Source organism: Engystomops pustulosus, chromosome 6, assembly GCF_040894005.1.
Source record: "Engystomops pustulosus chromosome 6, aEngPut4.maternal, whole genome shotgun sequence".
NCBI classification, from domain to species: domain Eukaryota; kingdom Metazoa; phylum Chordata; class Amphibia; order Anura; family Leptodactylidae; genus Engystomops; species Engystomops pustulosus.
The window spans coordinates 172,666,502-172,683,255 of record NC_092416.1 but is presented as its reverse complement, the minus strand read 5'-3'; the positions used below and the strand labels follow the sequence as shown (position 1 = coordinate 172,683,255).

General features: G+C 42.2%; 2 non-coding genes and 2 pseudogenes across 2 annotated transcripts; all 4 read left to right on the top strand.

Moving 5' to 3' along the window:
- The first annotated feature begins 5,667 nt into the window (after window positions 1-5,667).
- LOC140066353 (U2 spliceosomal RNA) lies at window positions 5,668-5,838 on the top strand (annotated as a pseudogene).
- A 2,181-nt stretch (window positions 5,839-8,019) lies between these two features.
- Window positions 8,020-8,212, top strand: LOC140066262 (U2 spliceosomal RNA). Its single transcript, XR_011848182.1, has one exon. It is a non-coding gene; the product is annotated as a U2 spliceosomal RNA (small nuclear RNA).
- A 2,237-nt stretch (window positions 8,213-10,449) lies between these two features.
- On the top strand, window positions 10,450-10,648 carry LOC140066295 (U2 spliceosomal RNA). Its single transcript, XR_011848199.1, has one exon. It is a non-coding gene; the product is annotated as a U2 spliceosomal RNA (small nuclear RNA).
- A 5,768-nt stretch (window positions 10,649-16,416) lies between these two features.
- Window positions 16,417-16,621, top strand: LOC140066300 (U2 spliceosomal RNA; annotated as a pseudogene).
- Window positions 16,622-16,754: the final 133 nt, after the last annotated feature.

Sequence of the window (16,754 nt, the reverse complement as noted above, 5' to 3'; positions counted from 1 at the left end):
AAAGAAATGGAGCCGAAGTTTGCAATGTGACGTCGACGACGCTCTTGTGCTTTGTCACCTACTCAGGTGTGTTGTGTGCTGTGTCTTTTGCAGGAGGAACAAAGGCTTCTCACTAATTGATTAATGAGGTGCTAAATGGGCCCGACCCGGAACAAAGGAAAAAAAAAAAAAGGAAAAATAAAAGTGACCTAATCGGCGGCCTAATTAATTGGAGCTAATTGGATCATGATTAGTCTGGAGCCGTCTACTTGAATCGAAGACACCTGCAGGTTGAGATTTGGCTGCTTCCTCCTCCACTGCTAGCAGTCACAGTCTGAGAAGGTGCGAACGACCGAAGGTAAGCTGTAGCTATCAGCGTGTGCTGGAGCGAGCGTGCTTGTCCCCTCACACCGTCCAGCGGCTGTGTCAAGAGAAAGGAAAAGTGATCTCTGAGCCGTCAGGCAGGCAGTCGGTCGGTCAGACTGACTTGACAAATGAGTTGTTGTGGGGAGGGTGTAGCAGCGGGCGGCTGGCAGATGAAGTGCAGACGCCCGCTCGCTCGGCCCCCCTGCTGCTTTGCGGGGGAGGTGCCTGTTGGGGGCGGTCCTATGCAGATTAATCGTCCCCACGCAGAGGACTGTGTGACTTGCAGAGTAGGTTTTTCGCCTCCTGGCGGTGTCTCCTCTCCGTGAGCAGTGCTGAGAGTTCTGAAGGGGGCCCGGTCTGGGCGAGCTATGGTCGGTATCGCTTCTCGGCCTTTTGGCTGCGATCCAGGCATGACCGGACGTGGCTGAGAGGTCGGGGTGTCCTTTGGGGCATTATCTCTATTGGAGAAGAAGGGATTGCGTTTTTTTGCTGTGACGAAAGTCGACAGAACTCTGAAGGAAGAAGATGACGACCAGAAATACTATTCGTTTTGAGGTGAACCCGGCTGATGTAAGAAGGAACAAAATGGAATATATCGTGAAGGAGGTACTGATGGCAAAGACTGGATTAAAGGTAGTAGATCTTCATAGCATTAATGATTTTCCAGGACGTGGATGTTATGAGGTAACTTTTCACTCAGAAGATGTATGTTGTACTATATATGAAAGAGTGAAAGTTTTGGAAAATGACCCAATGATGGTGGATATTAAGATTACTCCTTTGTTTGGTTTAAGAGAGAAGTTCCTTTTTGTTCATTTATTTAATGCATTTACCCCTGTTGAGTTAATTTCTGCGTATATTCAGAACTATGCAACAATAGTGAGACCTCCGGAAAAGCAGAAAAATAGTCTTGGGGTTTTTAACTGCAGACTAAAGTTTTTAGTAAAATTTAAAGAGGACAAAACGTGTGTTGGAGGATATAAACACCCTCCAGCAAATTTCTCAATTGCCGGGCACAGGGGTAGAATTTGGTACATCGGGCAACCTGAATATTGCAGAAAGTGTTTCTGTTTTGGGCATGTAGCGGAGGACTGCCCTAACGAGCAGGTATGCCGGAATTGTAAAAAAGCCGGTCACCCAGCCGGAAGGTGTACGGAGCCTAGAAGGTGTGACTTGTGTGGGGATCCTGGCCATATCCTCCGCGACTGCCCGGTGGCTCAGGAGCGGAAGGAGCAGAGTGAGGAGCAGGCTGCCTTGAGGGAGGAGAACCAAAGGCAATGGGAGATGATGCGACAGATGGATGCTAACAAGAAGAAGCATGAAGCAGAAGTCAGAGCAAGAAGGGCAAGAGAAGCTGAGCTGACACGGGTTGATGTAAGTGAAACCGTGATTGAGAAGAGCATCCGGAATATGGTACAGATGGCAGAGGCAATTATGCCGATTGAGAGCCCTGTACATGTGTCAGGCACACAAAATATTGAAATGTTTTCCTCGGAGGAGCCAGGAGGATCGTCCCCGTGTAAAAGGGAGGGTGGTGGGGTTCAAAAATCTGGTTGTGAAGGCGAAGATGATCAAGAAGTGGAGAGGCAAGCAGGCAAGAGAGCGCGGCAGGACATTGGGAGTCATCATGCTATGGAGAGTAAAGGGCCGTGTAGAAAAGATGGATCGGATGAAGAGGATATGGACGTTATGGGAGTTCGCCAAGACCCTGGCTGACCCTGAGTTATTGAGAACTTTTGAGAGCTGAAGGAAAAAATTTTTTAAGCTATAGGCTTTTTGTTTGTGTAAGATGGGTTTGTTGGTAGTGTCGCAGAACGTCAGGGTTTTTAAATCCAGAGTGAGACGAGCGGCCATATTGGATTTTTTGAAAAATTCTAAGGGAGATGTGTTTTGCTTACAGGAGTGTGGAATTGATGAATGGGTGAGTGAGAATGAATGGGGATGTGGGAGTGTGGTGTGGTCTGGGACTGGTGTAAATAAGAATGATGGGGTAGGGGTTCTGATTAAGTCTAGCCAAGTGAGTCTGGATAGTTATGTTATTATTGAAGAAGGTAGATGTATTTTAGTTAAATTAAAGTACAAAAATGTGTTATTTCAGTTGATTAATGTTTATGCTTCGGCAAGTAAGTCAGAGAGGTTATGTTTGTTTGAAAAAATTAAATTTTTTTTACAGGGGAGAATGCCACAAATTTTGGTAGGCGATTTGAATGTGGATTTAAACAAAAAAGAAATGGATATTTCGGGAAAATTTTTATTTGAATGTATAGCTGATTTTCATTTAAGAGATATCCAAAAAGCATGTAATATAAGTCCTGTGAAAAATACCTTTTTTTCAGATAGTGGAAGAAATGAGTCTAGAATTGACTATATTTTTGTTTCAAAGGATGTTTTGCCAATAAGTTATAAGCAGGAGTCTGTGTGTTTTTCGGATCATGTAATGGTGATGGGGGAAATTGATTTAGATATAAAGGGAATATATGGTAGGGGTGTGTGGAAGATTAATACAAGTCTGTTAGATCACGAATCTGTAAGAATGAAGTATGAATGGTGGTTTAAAAGATGGTGTATGAGACAGGAAGAGTTTGCAGATATTTTGGTATGGTGGGAGTGGGTGAAGGTGGAAACACAAAAATTTTTTAAGAAGGTAGGGTATGAGTATGCGATGAAAAAGAGAATAGAGCTTGAGGATTTAAATAAAAAATTAAGGTTGTTATATAAAATGAGAGAATGGGGAATGGATGTGGAAGAGGATATTGTGGTCATTAGGAGAGAGATTAAGTGTAAAATTGAAGAAAAAGGGAAGAGTATTATTTTTAGGGCAAAAATTGAACATTTAGAGGAAGGAGAGAAATGTACTCGGTTTTTTTTCAAGAAAACTTTTGCAGGGAAACCAGTTATTAATGTGGTGCGGCGTGAGGATGATGTTCGAGTGTATGGTGAGAATGTAGGAGAAGAAGTTGCAAAATTTTATGATGAATTGTATGCGGAAAAGTGGAGGGATGAAAGCTTAGAGTCAGATGTGATGAGTGTGTTGGATAAATGTTTGAGTGATGAGGAGAGGGGATGTTTGATGAAAGAAATAGAAGATAGTGAAGTGTGGGAATGTGTGAATATGATGGCTAATAATAAAACACCGGGGAGTGATGGTTTGTCTGTAGAATTTTATAAAAAAATGTGGGGTGTGATAGGGAAAGAAGTGTGTAAAGTTATAAGGTTTATGTGGGAGAATGTGAGAGTGTCTGAAAGCATGAAAGGTGGGATAATAGTGTTAATTCCGAAGAAAGGGGATTTAGAGTGTCTACGGAATTGGAGACCAATAAGCTTATTGACGTGTGATTATAAGTTGTATGCAAAAATTATAGCGAATCGAATGAAGAGGGTGATTGCGAGTGTGATTGGGGAGGAGCAAGTGTGTGCGGTGCCTGAACGGAGGATACATGAAAGTTTATGTTTGTTGAGGGATGGATTGTGGGATGTGAGTCAGAGGAATAAGGATGTGTTTATCGTTTCGCTTGATTTTGAAAAGGCTTACGATAGACTGGCCCATGGTTTTTTGTTTAAAATTCTGATTCGTTTAGGTTTTCCTGGTGATTTTGTAAGGCGGATAAGGAGTTTATATGATGGCATTTCCAGTTGTGTTTTAGTTAATGGAGTCATGGGACGGAGGATAAGCGTGAATTCAGGAGTAAGGCAGGGTTGCCCGCTGTCTCCTATCGTGTTCATTTGTGCAATAGAACCTTTGTTGTGTATGATTTTGAAAGATAAGGTGATAAGAGGTATTATGATTCCTGGAAGTGGTGGTAGGGAGTTGAAAGTGAGTGGATACATGGATGACGTGTGTGTGGTGTGTGAGTCTGAAAGTGCGGTTAGGAGAGTGAAACTGTTAGTATCGATATTTTGTGGGGCTTCTGCCTTTAGAGTAAATTGGAGTAAAAGTGAGTATATGGTGTTTGGGGTGAATGATTTAAGAGAGGATGTGGGACTAAATAAAGTGGAGGATGGGATTAAAATTTTGGGGATTAAGTTTAATAAAAAGTTGGATGGAAGTGCATGTTGGGTGGATGTTAGAGACAGGATTGAAAGGAAATTATGCATGTGGAGATTGCGGCAGTTAACCTTTTTTGGGAAAATTTTGGTTATTAAAAATGTTATTTTACCTATTATTTTGTATGTAGCGGTAGTTTTTCCACCTAGTGTGGTGGAACTGAGAAGGTTAAACCGGGTTCTTTTTGTGTTTTTTTGGAGTTCAAAATATGAGAGAGTGAGAAGAGAAGTGGTCATGAGAGGTATTGATAAAGGTGGATTGGGGTTTCCTAATTTGGAGGTGTATGTGGGGGTGAATGTTTTGGCGTTTGTATTAAGATCTATTAAAAAAGAGAGTTTGTCAGCTTGTATGTGTAAGTATAGTGGTGGAAGTTTGTTTATTAAAGAAGGATGGATGGAGAGATGTTTAATGAAGCCGGTAGCTTTTGAATGGCCAAAGTGGTATGAATGGTTGAATACATTTTTGAGGAAGTATGAATTGTATGGGTTTAGTAAGGAGTTTCTGATAAATAAAAGGGGGATAGTGAAGCTAATTCAAAGTAAAGAGTTAGAAGTGAGTATTAATATGGTGAGAAGTGAAGATACTAAAGTTGTATGGGGAAAAGGAGTAGAGGAGGGATTGTCGAACGTACAAAAAGAAATTTTGTGGCAAAGTCTACATGGAGTGCTACCGGTGCGTGAATTTCAAAAAAGTCGTGGGTTTGTTAGAACTGATGAGTGTCCTAGGGAGAATTGTGGAGGGTGTGAAGGATTGGTACATCTATTCTGGAATTGTGGTTACACCAGGAGGGTTATTAAGAAAGTAGGACCACTGTGTAAGGAATTGACAGGAGTGCATTTTTTAACCTATGAGAAATTTATGTTTGGTTTGGTGAATTGTGGGAAGAAAGAGGCAAGGGTGTTTTGGTTAATGATGGCTTGTATTAAGGAAATGTTATGGGGTGTGAGATGTGCTTATGTATTTAAGAAAAAAGAAGTAAGTGTGCAGGAGTGTGTGGAGATGATTCTTGGGAGAATGTATGTATGTTATGTATGGGACAAAAAGAAGGGGTTAGATGCTGAAGGGATGTGGAAAATCACGAAGTGGAAACAAATTGTTTGTTGAATTGTGTTTGATTGTTTTTTTTCTTGACTTTACTTGTTTGACAAAATTTGAAAGTAAATGATGGAAGGTCTGACGTTTTTCTGGTGCGATATTGCGAGATGGAATTTGTCGAGACCGATCTGAGACTTTCGGGAAAAAAAAAAAAAGAAGAAAAAAAAAAAAAAAAAAAAGAAAAAAAAAAAAAAAAAAAATCTGTTCTTATCAGTTTAATATCTGATACGTCCCCTATCTGGGGACCATATATTAAATGGATTTTTGGAACAGGGAGATGGAAAAAGAGCTTGCTCTGTCCACTCCACGCATTGACCTGGTATTGCAGTACCTCCAGGACCGGTGCACCCCTTCTTAACTTGGTGAAAAAGATAGAGAAATAAATAGCAAAACTTTGGAAAAGGGAAAAGAAATGGAGCCGAAGTTTGCAATGTGACGTCGACGACGCTCTTGTGCTTTGTCACCTACTCAGGTGTGTTGTGTGCTGTGTCTTTTGCAGGAGGAACAAAGGCTTCTCACTAATTGATTAATGAGGTGCTAAATGGGCCCGACCCGGAACAAAGGAAAAAAAAAAAAAGGAAAAATAAAAGTGACCTAATCGGCGGCCTAATTAATTGGAGCTAATTGGATCATGATTAGTCTGGAGCCGTCTACTTGAATCGAAGACACCTGCAGGTTGAGATTTGGCTGCTTCCTCCTCCACTGCTAGCAGTCACAGTCTGAGAAGGTGCGAACGACCGAAGGTAAGCTGTAGCTATCAGCGTGTGCTGGAGCGAGCGTGCTTGTCCCCTCACACCGTCCAGCGGCTGTGTCAAGAGAAAGGAAAAGTGATCTCTGAGCCGTCAGGCAGGCAGTCGGTCGGTCAGACTGACTTGACAAATGAGTTGTTGTGGGGAGGGTGTAGCAGCGGGCGGCTGGCAGATGAAGTGCAGACGCCCGCTCGCTCGGCCCCCCTGCTGCTTTGCGGGGGAGGTGCCTGTTGGGGGCGGTCCTATGCAGATTAATCGTCCCCACGCAGAGGACTGTGTGACTTGCAGAGTAGGTTTTTCGCCTCCTGGCGGTGTCTCCTCTCCGTGAGCAGTGCTGAGAGTTCTGAAGGGGGCCCGGTCTGGGCGAGCTATGGTCGGTATCGCTTCTCGGCCTTTTGGCTAAGATCAGGTGTAGTATCTTTGCGGGTGCTGCCTTGGTCTTGGCCGGAGGTGCTCCGGGTGCTCCTTCACCTCGGCCTGGGGGGATCGGCTTTGGCTTCGGTCAGGTCTTAACCCCCCTGCTGCTATTGGGGTGGAGGAAATAGTCCCGGGGCAACGGGAAGCGATCATACTGGCCCTTGAATTTTCAGGTGCTGCAGTTGGGACCGGTTGCTACCTCGTGGAAGCGTGATAGAGGAAAAGATGGCTAACATCCCTGCATACCAGAGGAACCGGAGCACTGTTCGTTTTTCTATGGAGAAGGATCTTACGTTCTTGTCGGAGGAGCTACTCTTGGGCCTGTTCCAGCTCGTACGGGAGGATGTTCTCTGCGTCATGGACTATCCCAGGAAAGGCTGTTATGACGTGACATTTGCAACGAGGGAAAAGTATTTAAGTTTCCTGAAGACTTTGCGAAGATTGAAGGAGCATCCGTTGATGGAGGGTGTGGTGGTCACGCCACACTTTGTTGAAAATGAAAAATTATTTATTGTAAAAATGTACTCTCCCACTATGCCAGAGGGAGAGATTGCAAACTTTCTACGGAAATATTGTAAGAAAGTAGAGTTTAAAGGGGACGTGTTAAATGCCTGCCAGTTCTGGACTGGCAAGAGAAAATTTTTGTGCCAGCTACAGGAGAAAGATGATGGGACTTTTGTGTTACCCCCTGCAAGGTTTAGAATTAACCAGGTGGTGGGTGATCTGTTTTTTGACAGCATGGACAGTTTCTGTAAGAACTGTAAGCAGTACGGTCACGAGGAAAAAGATTGTAATGTTGAATTCTGCACTAAATGTTATACCGAGGGTCACACATACCTTTTGTGTAATGAAGGGAAAAAATGTTTCTTTTGTAAGGAAAGTGGACATGTGATTAAAGACTGTGTCAAAAAGAAAGAAGGAGTGCCCAGGAAAGAGGATGTTAAGAAGAAGGCGGAAACAGCGGGATCAGACGTGGACACTTCAGCATGTATAGAGAGGAGTCGGGATGCACTGGTCGAGTATGTGCGGAAGTTAAACTTGCCAGATTATTTTGTGGACAAAGTTATGCAATTTAGGAGACACCCTGATGCTCCTAAATACAGGGAAAATTTACTGAAAAGGAGACTTTCTGATCCTAATTTTTTGCCAAAGTTTGAGAAAAACGAAGTTTTTTTTGTGTACCTTAAAAAATGTTTGGGAAAAAAGAGTTTTTCGCAGGATTTACTAGATTGTATAATGATAGTATGCTTTACAGAAGGTATATAATGTGTTAAATTTTCATTTTTGTATGTAAATATGAGTTGTACAAAATTTTGGTTTGTTTGTTTGTAAATATGATTTGTTTGTGATTTGTTTTAAATAAAATTGTTGTTTTTATCCCCGTTGGGGATATTCAACTTAAAAAAAATCTGTTCTTATCAGTTTAATATCTGATACGTCCCCTATCTGGGGACCATATATTAAATGGATTTTTGGAACAGGGAGATGGAAAAAGAGCTTGCTCTGTCCACTCCACGCATTGACCTGGTATTGCAGTACCTCCAGGACCGGTGCACCCCTTCTTAACTTGGTGAAAAAGATAGAGAAATAAATAGCAAAACTTTGGAAAAGGGAAAAGAAATGGAGCCGAAGTTTGCAATGTGACGTCGACGACGCTCTTGTGCTTTGTCACCTACTCAGGTGTGTTGTGTGCTGTGTCTTTTGCAGGAGGAACAAAGGCTTCTCACTAATTGATTAATGAGGTGCTAAATGGGCCCGACCCGGAACAAAGGAAAAAAAAAAAAAGGAAAAATAAAAGTGACCTAATCGGCGGCCTAATTAATTGGAGCTAATTGGATCATGATTAGTCTGGAGCCGTCTACTTGAATCGAAGACACCTGCAGGTTGAGATTTGGCTGCTTCCTCCTCCACTGCTAGCAGTCACAGTCTGAGAAGGTGCGAACGACCGAAGGTAAGCTGTAGCTATCAGCGTGTGCTGGAGCGAGCGTGCTTGTCCCCTCACACCGTCCAGCGGCTGTGTCAAGAGAAAGGAAAAGTGATCTCTGAGCCGTCAGGCAGGCAGTCGGTCGGTCAGACTGACTTGACAAATGAGTTGTTGTGGGGAGGGTGTAGCAGCGGGCGGCTGGCAGATGAAGTGCAGACGCCCGCTCGCTCGGCCCCCCTGCTGCTTTGCGGGGGAGGTGCCTGTTGGGGGCGGTCCTATGCAGATTAATCGTCCCCACGCAGAGGACTGTGTGACTTGCAGAGTAGGTTTTTCGCCTCCTGGCGGTGTCTCCTCTCCGTGAGCAGTGCTGAGAGTTCTGAAGGGGGCCCGGTCTGGGCGAGCTATGGTCGGTATCGCTTCTCGGCCTTTTGGCTAAGATCAAGTGTAGTATCCTGCTGCCTTGGTCTTGGCTGGAAGGTGCTCCGGGTGCTCCTTTACCTCGGCCTGGGGGGATCGGCTTTGACTGTGGTCTGGTCTTAACCCCCCTGCTGCTATTGGGGTGGAGGAAATAGGCCCGGAGCAACGAGGAGCGGTCACACTGGCATCTATTTATCTTTATAGGTGTTGCAGTTACCAACGTGTGGACCAGTGAGGTGGCAACGATGGCTTCAATTCCAGCCTACCAGCGGAACAAGAACTCTGTGCGATTCCAGATGGAAAAGGACTTGGTCTTCCTGACGGGCGAGTTATTGCTGGGACTGTTTCAGCTACCGAGAGAATGGATCCTATGCGTTATGGATTATCCTAAAAGAGGAATCTACGATGTTACCTTCGTGTCCCGTGAACCGTACCAGGCGTTCCTGAGGGTTTGGAGACAGAGGAAGAACGATCCTCGATTGGATGGTGTGGAAGTTATTCTTCATTTTCCAGAGGATGAAAAACTGTTTATTGTCCGGATGTACTCCCCCCTGATGCCTGTCGGGGAGGTGGTGCAGTTTTTGCGCAAATTTTGTCCTGAAGTCACCTATAAAGGTGACATACAGAACCAATGTGGGTTCTGGTCCGGTAAGAGGAAATACCTATGTAAACTAAAGACTTTGGACGATGGGACTGTTGTGTTGCCCCCAGCCCGTTTTCGGGTAAACGGGGTTGTGGGGGATCTTTTCTTTGACGGAATGAATACTTTCTGTAAAAACTGTAAAGAATATGGGCATAGTGAAGAGAAATGTGATGTTTTGTTTTGTACAAAATGTTATGAAATTGGGCATACCTATAAGGACTGTAAGGAGGGGAAAAAATGTTTTTTCTGTGATGAAATCGGTCATCTAGTTAAAGACTGTGGAAAAAAGAAAGGAAAAGAAGAAGAGCAAAAGAGTGAAGAAAGCTCAAGAGAATCGGATATAGAATCTGCTACACCTGATGAGGAAACGACTGCAAGAAATGCGGAAATGTTATTGGCTTATGTGAGAAAACTAGATTTACCTGAGTACTTTGTGGGTAAAATCCTTAAGTTAAGGGTTAGACCAGATATTAAAAAATTGAGGGAGTATTTGAATGCTAATTTGTTGGACCCTATGTTTTCTGATAGTTTTAAAACAAGGAAAGTTTTTTTTGAGACGTTTCATAGGCGTCTTAAAAGTGGGAAATTTTCATATGACATGATAGACAGCATTATAATAATGTGTGTTGAAAGTGGAAGTTTGAGTTTAACGATATGATTTATGTAAATTTTCTTTTCTGAACAAAGTTTTTGGTTTGAAAATATGATTGGTTTCTTGTGTGTAAATACGAGTTGTTTTCATTTTGTGTGTAAATATGATTCGTTTTGGTTTGTTTGTAAATATGGTTTGTTTTTGTGATTTGTTTTAAATAAAATTGTTGTTTTTATCCCCAAGGGGATATTCAACTTAAAAAAAAAAATCTGTTCTTATCAGTTTAATATCTGATACGTCCCCTATCTGGGGACCATATATTAAATGGATTTTTGGAACAGGGAGATGGAAAAAGAGCTTGCTCTGTCCACTCCACGCATTGACCTGGTATTGCAGTACCTCCAGGACCGGTGCACCCCTTCTTAACTTGGTGAAAAAGATAGAGAAATAAATAGCAAAACTTTGGAAAAGGGAAAAGAAATGGAGCCGAAGTTTGCAATGTGACGTCGACGACGCTCTTGTGCTTTGTCACCTACTCAGGTGTGTTGTGTGCTGTGTCTTTTGCAGGAGGAACAAAGGCTTCTCACTAATTGATTAATGAGGTGCTAAATGGGCCCGACCCGGAACAAAGGAAAAAAAAAAAAAGGAAAAATAAAAGTGACCTAATCGGCGGCCTAATTAATTGGAGCTAATTGGATCATGATTAGTCTGGAGCCGTCTACTTGAATCGAAGACACCTGCAGGTTGAGATTTGGCTGCTTCCTCCTCCACTGCTAGCAGTCACAGTCTGAGAAGGTGCGAACGACCGAAGGTAAGCTGTAGCTATCAGCGTGTGCTGGAGCGAGCGTGCTTGTCCCCTCACACCGTCCAGCGGCTGTGTCAAGAGAAAGGAAAAGTGATCTCTGAGCCGTCAGGCAGGCAGTCGGTCGGTCAGACTGACTTGACAAATGAGTTGTTGTGGGGAGGGTGTAGCAGCGGGCGGCTGGCAGATGAAGTGCAGACGCCCGCTCGCTCGGCCCCCCTGCTGCTTTGCGGGGGAGGTGCCTGTTGGGGGCGGTCCTATGCAGATTAATCGTCCCCACGCAGAGGACTGTGTGACTTGCAGAGTAGGTTTTTCGCCTCCTGGCGGTGTCTCCTCTCCGTGAGCAGTGCTGAGAGTTCTGAAGGGGGCCCGGTCTGGGCGAGCTATGGTCGGTATCGCTTCTCGGCCTTTTGGCTCCGATCAAGGCTTGTCCGGACGGAGTCAGGGGTCGAGAGGGCGTCGTCCTGGAGGACACCCCTTGGAGGCCTTTTCTTTGGAGCGAAGGAATCCTTTTTCTGTGACCCGTGCGGTTGGCAGCGTTTTTGGACCTAGAGGTGATGGAAGGAAGAAAGAACACGATCAGTTTGGAGGTAAACCCGGCAGACACCGTGAAGAACGACTATCATTATCTGGTGAGAGACATTCTAATGGATACATTGGGTGTTCTTAAGGAACACATTCACAGTCTTAATTCTTATCGAAACCAAGGTAGGCATGAAGTAACTTTTGTCCAATATGGTTTTTGTCTGGATGCTTATGAGAAATTGATGGCCTTCTCTTCAAGCCCCATGATGTGCGGAGTAAGAGTAAGACCTATGTTTAGTATCATTGAGAAAGCGGTGACTGTACATGTGTACGACCCCTTCACCCCTGTTGACGTGATAACAAGATACTTGAGTACATTTTGTCAGACTATCAGAGGGGGTGAGCTGGTAAGGAATGACTTGGGTCTTTATATTTGCAAGATTCGCTACTATGTGCGATTTAAGCCAGACCCAAGTGCAGTAGGGGGTTTCATGCACCCTCCAACCAATTTCTCGGTGGGAGGCTACCGCGGATACTTTATGTATATTGGTCGACCGACATACTGTAGGAAGTGCTACAGCTTTGGGCACGTGCAGGAGAGTTGTCCGCACGAGTTGGTATGTAAGGTGTGTAAGACACCAGGTCATGAGGCCGGAAGTTGTAACGTTGGGAGAAAGTGTGATTTGTGTGGTAGTTCGCAACACCTTTATAAGGACTGCCCTGATTTGAAGAGGAGGAGGGAGGAGGAGAAGGAGGAAATGGAGAAAAGAAACAGAGAATTTGAGGAAAATCTAAAGAAGAGAGAAGCCGAATGGGCAGAAGAAAGACGGAGAGAAAAAGAGGAAGCAGCAAAAGCTAAAGCTGCTGCAGATGCTAAAATGGCAGCAGAAGAAATGCGGAAAGAGCTTGCAAGAATGGAGAAGGAAGAGGAAAAGGAGAAAATGCAGGTACAAAATGAAGCAGCATTGGAAGATGATTCGGAATACATGATCTCTGATGTGGAAAGCCCTGTGCATTCGTCAGATGCTGAGAACATTAGTCTTTTTATGTCTGGAGAGACTAACTCGTGTAAAAGGGAGGGTGGTGGGTCTAAAATATCTGATAGCGACGATGGATCTTCCCCGCATCCACAAAGGATGGCCTACGAAAGTAGGGCTAAGAAGAGTAAGACAGGTGAGGGCTGTTCGCCCGGCGACTGAGTTAAGAAGACGACGCAAGAGGCTAATTGATTTGTGGTCGGTGGCAAAAAGATTCATGGACCCTGAATTTAGTCTTGAGTTTAAGTATTTTTTTTGATTCCTTTTTTCCTTTTTATGGCTGTAGCAATATATTCTCAAAATGTGAGAAGTATTAAGTCTGCAAGCCGAAGAATGTCAATTTTCGAATTCCTAGGTCAAGAAAAGGCCGATATTTTTTGTCTACAGGAGTGTGGTTTGAGAGAGGTTGTAAGTGAGAATGAATGGGGGCACGGGAGGATGTTATGGTCGAGTGGATTTGACAACAAGAATAGTGGGGTGGGTTTTTTGTTTAAGGGTGATAGGGTGTCTGTAGATCATTATGTTATAATTGAAGAGGGGAGATGTATGATGGTGGTGTGTGAGTCCTTTGGGATAAAATTCAGAATATTTAATGTGTACGCGTCGGTGAATAAGAATGAAAGAATAATGTTGTTTGATAAAATAAAGTCATACTTACCAGGTAAAATGCCATTGGTTCTTGTGGGGGATTTTAATTGCAGCGTAGATGGGGAGGATATTGATGCATCTGGAAAAATGTTGAAAGAAATTGTTATTGATTTTAATTTACAGGATACACAGAAGAAATGTGGTGTTAATTTAATGACATATCATGCTGACAGAGGGAATTGTCATTCAAAAATTGATTATTGTTTTGTGTCAAATGTTTTTCTTTCTTTGCAGTACAGTCAAAAACCGGTGTTATTTTCAGATCATGAATCAATTTTGTGTAGTATAAATGTTGCAAATGTGAGTATGTATGGGCGGGGGGTATGGAAATTAAATGTATGTTTGTTAGAGGGAAAGGATGTGTGGGAAATGTATGCAAGGTGTTATAAAAAGTGGGAGTGTTGTAAAAGTGAGTATGAAAATATTTTGGAATGGTGGGAATTTGTTAAGCAAAAAACAAGAATTTTTTTCAAAAAGTTGGGTAGGCGTAGGGCTGCGGAGAAAAGACAAAAGTTTATAATGTTGAATGAAAGATTACGGTTTTTGTATATGTTGCGTGAGTGGGGTGAAGATGTTGAGAATGACTTATGTGTGGTAAGAAAGGAAATTCGGAAGTTTTTGGCTGAAAGAGGGAAAGGGATTATTTTTAGGTCGAAAGTGGAGAAGATGGAGTTGGATGAGAAATGTACAAGGTTTTTCTTTAAGAAAGTGTGTTCAAGTAAAGTTAGTTTGAATGTGGTTGTGAATGAGAATGGGGAGGAATCAAAAGAAGTTATGAGTGAGGTTGAGAAGTTCTATAGTACTTTGTTTTCTAAGAAATGGAGGGATGAGTGTTTAGAGTCTGAGGTGTTAAGTGTATTAGAGGATAGAGTGGATGTAGAAAGTAAGGGTGATTTATTGCAAGAAATTACGATGAATGAGATATGGAAGATTATTATGAGTATGAAATTGGGTAAAACCCCAGGAGAGGATGGGCTGCCAGTTGAATTTTTTAGATGTATGTGGGGGATTGTGGGTAAGGATGTGTTGGAAGTGTGCAGATACATGTGGAAGAATGTGTGTTTGGCTGAAAGTATGAAAGGTGGTATTATAGTTTTAGTTCCGAAAAAAGGTGATTTGATGTGTTTGAAGAATTGGAGACCTATAAGTTTATTGAATGTTGACTATAAAATTTATGCCAAAATTTTGGCAGACAGGATGAAAGGTGTGATTAAGAATGTGGTGAGTGAAGAACAGTATTGTGCAGTGCCTGGTAGGAGAGTGCAAGAGAGTCTGTGTGTGTTGAGAGATGTGTTATGGGAATGTAGAGAAAGAAGGAAGGATGTGTATGTAATGACATTAGATTTTGAAAAGGCATATGACCGTCTAGCGCACGATTTTTTGTTTGGTGTTTTAATTAAATTAGGTTTTCCAGGTGAATTTGTTTTAAGAATTCGTAGTTTATATATTGATATTTTTAGTAAAATTTTGGTGAATGGGATATTGTCTAATAAGGTTAATGTATTGTCTGGTGTTCGTCAAGGGTGTCCACTTTCACCAATTGTCTTCGTATGTGCGATGGAACCACTGTTATGTCTCATTAAAGGTGATAAATTGGTGAAGGGTATTCAAGTTCCTGGGGGTGATGGGAGATGTCTGAAAGTGTCAGGTTACATGGATGATGTTTGTACGATATGTGAGTCTGAATGTGGAGTGCGGCGTGTAAAGTTGTTAGTAGCATTGTTTTGTGGGGCGTCTGCGTTTAGTGTGAATTGGGAGAAAACTGAGTGTAAGTTGTTTGGATCTGGTAGTGTGAGTAAGGATGTAGGTGTTAGCTGTGTTGAGAAGAGTATTAAAATTTTGGGTGTAAAGTTTGAAGATAGTTTGGATGGGAATGAGAGTTGGGACGATGTGGTAGAGAGAGTGGACCGTAAATTATGTTTTTGGAGAATGAGAAGTTTGTCATTATTGGGGAAAATTTTAATTATTAAGAGTATAGTGTTACCTATTTTTTTGTATCTGGTTTTTGTGTTTCCACCAAATTATAATAGAATGAGGATTTTACAGAGGATGTTATTTGTTTTCTTTTGGGGGTCAAAAATGGAGAAAGTGAAACGTGAGAATGTGATGAAAAGGAAAGAGAAGGGTGGTTTAGGATTTCCTAAACTTGAAGTATATTTTGGTGTGAATATGATTGCTTTTGTTTTGGGTGTGTTGAAAGGGAATACGAAATTAGCATGTATGTGTAAGTATGTAAGTGGGCGAAAGTTTGCAAGATTGAAGTGGTACGAGATGGAGGTGAGGAAACCTTTTACGTTTAAGTGTGCAAAATGGTATGAGTGGATTTTTGATTTTGTTAGAAAATATGAGTTGGAGAAGTTGAGTGTGGATGAATTAAGGAACAAAAGGATGGTTATGAGTGTGATTGAAAGTAAAGAAAATATGTGTGAAATTGCGGGGGTGCGTGGTGAAGAGACGAGAAAAGTTTGGGGAAAAATTAATATGGATGGAGTGACAAATAAACAGAGGGAGGTTGTTTGGATGAGTTTACATAATGCGTTACCCGTTAGGGAATTTCAGAGGTTGAGAGGAGTATGTAAGAAGGAAGAATGTCCTAGGAGCGAATGTAGGGGTTGTGAAAATGTAATTCATGTGTTATGGAATTGTTATTTTTCTAGGAATATTTTGAAGAAGATTGGAAGATTGTGTAAAGAGTTGACTGGAATAAGGTTTTTATCATTTGAGATATTTATGTTTGGAGTATGTGTGCTGGGTAGGGAGAGAGAAAGAGTGCTGTGGATTATGTTATCATGTATTAAAGAAGTTTTGTGGAGTGCAAGAAACCTGTATATTTTCAAAAGAACGGAACTAAGTGAGGATGTGTGTGTCAGAATGATTTTGGGGAAGATGTATGTCGTGTATTTGAAGGATAAAAAGAGAATGGGATTTGATGCAGAGGGTGTGTGGAAAACGAAGAAATGGAAAGAGTGGGTGGGAATTTGATTTATCTTTTTGTTTGTTACTAAGGCCTTGGTTTTTTTCATTGTCTTGACCTAGTGAATTATGTAAATATTGTATATATATGTAAATAAAAAGTGCATGCCTTGGTGATGAAAGGGTCTCTGAAAATATTTCCTTGAAGCATCATGCTGGAGTAAGGAGTTTTTCATGAGACGGTGACACGTTGGAAGCTTTTTGTTACCCTTTCTGAAAGGAAAAAAAAAAAAAAAAAAAAAAAAAAAAAAAAAAATCTGTTCTTATCAGTTTAATATCTGATACGTCCCCTATCTGGGGACCATATATTAAATGGATTTTTGGAACAGGGAGATGGAAAAAGAGCTTGCTCTGTCCACTCCACGCATTGACCTGGTATTGCAGTACCTCCAGGACCGGTGCACCCCTTCTTAACTTGGTGAAAAAGATAGAGAAATAAATAGCAAAACTTTGGAAAAGGGAAAAGAAATGGAGCCGAAGTTTGCAATGTGACGTCGACGACGCTCTTGTGCTTTGTCACCTACTCAGGTGTGTTGTGTGCT